The following is a 3,078-nucleotide window of genomic DNA, read 5'->3' on the forward strand; positions in this document are numbered from 1 at the left end:
CTTGACTTGAGCGTTTCCTTCATGAGTCATTTTCAAGGACTCATATATGTCATAGGCCGTTTCCCTGTTAGATATCTTCTCATACTCAGCATGAGAGATAGCATTCAGCAAAACAGTTCTGCATTTATGATGATTCCTGAAAAGCTTCTTCTGATCATCGCTCATTTCTTGCCTTGTCAGCTTTACGCCTCTGGCATTTACCGGATGTTTGTAACCATCCATCAGAAGATCCCATAGATCACCATCTAGACCAAGAAAGTAACTTTCCAGTTTATCTTTCCAGTATTCAAAGTTTTCACCATCAAATACTGGTGGTCTAGTATAACCATTGTTTCCATTGTGTTGCTCAGCAGAGCCAGATGTAGATGGAGTTGGATTTGCTTGAGATTCACCAGCCATCTTTTAATGAAGCGTTTTTCTCTTCCTGAATCTTTTCTAAACACGGTTAAGTGCTTGCACCTTAGAACCGGCGCTCTGATACCAATTGAAGGATAGAAAAACACTTAGAAAGGGGGGGTTTGAATAAGTGTAGCTTTAAAAACTAGACAGATAAAAATAAATTGCACAGTTATTTTTATCCTGGTTCGTTGTTAACTAAACTACTCCAGTCCACCCCCGCAGAGATGATTTACCTCAACTGAGGATTTAATCCACTAATCGCACGGATTACAATGGTTTTCCACTTAGTCCGCAACTAAGTCTTCTAGAGTATCCTGATCACAACCTGATCACTCTAGGAACAACTGCTTAGACACAAGCTAAGACTTTCTTAGAGTATCCTGACCACCACGTGATCACTCTAATTACAACTTAATGTAATCTTTCTAAGAGTATTACAATGCTTCTTAAAAGCTATAATCACAAACTGTGATATTTCTCTTAACGTTTAAGCTTAACCTCACTAAGATATTACAAAAGCAATGTAGTGAGCTTTGATGAAGATGAAGATTCTGAGCTTTGAATTGAACAGAGTTTCAGCAAGTTAATATGAGTTGTTTTGTTCCAGAATCGTTAACCTTGCTTCTCATCAGAACTTCATATTTATAGGCGTTTGAGAAGATGACCGTTGAGTGCATTTAATGCTTTGCGTGTTCCGTACAGCATCGCATTTAATGTTATATGCTTTTGTCAACTACCTCGAGCCTTGTTCACGCTGTGTCTACTGACGTTGCCTTTAATAGCTTCTAACGTTCCTTTTGTCAGTCAGCGTAGCCTGCCACTTGTACTTTCTTCTGATCTGATGTTTGTAAATACAACGTTTGAATATCATCAGAGTCAAACAGCTTGGTGCAAAGCATCTTCTGATCTTCTGACCTTGAAGTGCTTCTGAGCGTGATACCATCAGAACTTCAGTGCTTCTGATCTCATGTTCTTCTGATGCTTCCATAGACCCATGTTCTGATTCTGCTTCGACCATCTTCTGATGTCTTTGTCATACCCTAATTTTTGACCCCCCTGAGATGATATATCTTCAGGATTTTTTATCAGGTCAAGACAAGTACCCAGAGCAGTCATTTCTCCATCTGGTACCTAATCGAGGATGCTCAAAGACAAGAAAGCTCAGGCAAAGGATCAATCAATACAAAGACTAGTCTCTAATACAATCATGGGGCTCAAAAACTTCACTTTTCTCATCTATGATTGATTAGACATCCAGTCATATGAGTACAGGTTTACTCAGGTCACCAGACTAGGGTTTTGAGCCTATCAAGGACTGAAATCAGGGATCACATTTGGGAAACCCTAAAAAACCTCAGAGGGTCATTCAAAGACATCAATCATCTTCAAATAACTCATATTACAAGGTCTACTGGACATCACACTTCAATTCAAAGTCTACAGTCATTACTTTCACATGGTCGACAAATTAGGGTTTTGACCTAATTCACCAAGATAGTTGACTTCTGATCAGGGCATGAATCCAAAACTCAAGACATGATTCAAGGATCTCTACTACCTCCATATAATCCATTTATATCATCCATTTGGGGAGAAGATCTTATTTCTACACAAAAGCCCAAAAAAATTCACTTTGTCAGGAAAAAGTCAACTGTGAAGGATCATCATTGACCTTTAAGGTTTTTGGTCAAAAAATGACTTTCAAAGATCAATATCATCAATATATGGATGTCAAAGTCATTTGGCCAAAGGAATTCAAAGAAATTCATCAAGGAGCGAAAAGTCGGGAATTAGGGTTTTTGAAGGCATGGTGAGATCTCAAAATTTCACCTACACAACTCAAAAAACTTCCAACATGAAAGTTGTAGATCTTGCCAAATAAAACAACATCTTACAAGGGAACTTTTTTCAAAAGATCAACCATTTATGAAGTTTTGGAAATTTTGAAGTTTAGGTCATAAACACTTAGAAATTTTTCTAAGTGTTTTAACCTAGTTTTCTTCCAACTTTGGCCTCATTTTTCACAAATTTCCCAAAGGATTCTGAAGAAGACATAAACTAATGATTTAAAGTAGATGTTTAGGGCTTTCCAAATTGTGTTCAACCTTCTCAAAATTCAATTTGAGCTAAGAGTTATGCTTGTTCAAAGTTGGCCTCATGAAGTAAAATTATAGGTCATGCATCATTTTGGAACTTTGAAATTTTGTGCACATGACCTCAAATACAGATGCTACATGACCCATAATACATCTGCAAACATGCCATGCATTCATTTTCACCATGCCATAAGAATTGAAGAAGATTCTAAAAACAAGAACATGTGATTATGTAATGATTACATTTGTGAATTTATGGCAAATTGATGAATCACCCAAGGAATCTTCTCACCAACCAATTAGAGCTCATTTCTGGCTCAGAATTGTCCCCTAAGATCAAGCAAAATCGAGGGCTAGGGGATTGATCAAATGGAATCAAAATTCTCATCATTGCATAAGAGATATTTGCAAATTTCCTTCATGGCTAAGAAACCAAATCAACTTCACTAAGGAAGCTCACTCCTCTGCAGCTATACTGATCCATTTGCCTATAAATACAGATGCATTCCTCATTCAAAAACACACCAAAGCAACCATATTACTTGCTTTCTCTTTCTCTTCTTTTGTTCATTGTTTTTCAAAG

The sequence above is a fragment of the Vicia villosa genome, linkage group LG4 (assembly GCF_029867415.1).
Source record: "Vicia villosa cultivar HV-30 ecotype Madison, WI linkage group LG4, Vvil1.0, whole genome shotgun sequence".
NCBI lineage: Eukaryota > Viridiplantae > Streptophyta > Magnoliopsida > Fabales > Fabaceae > Vicia > Vicia villosa.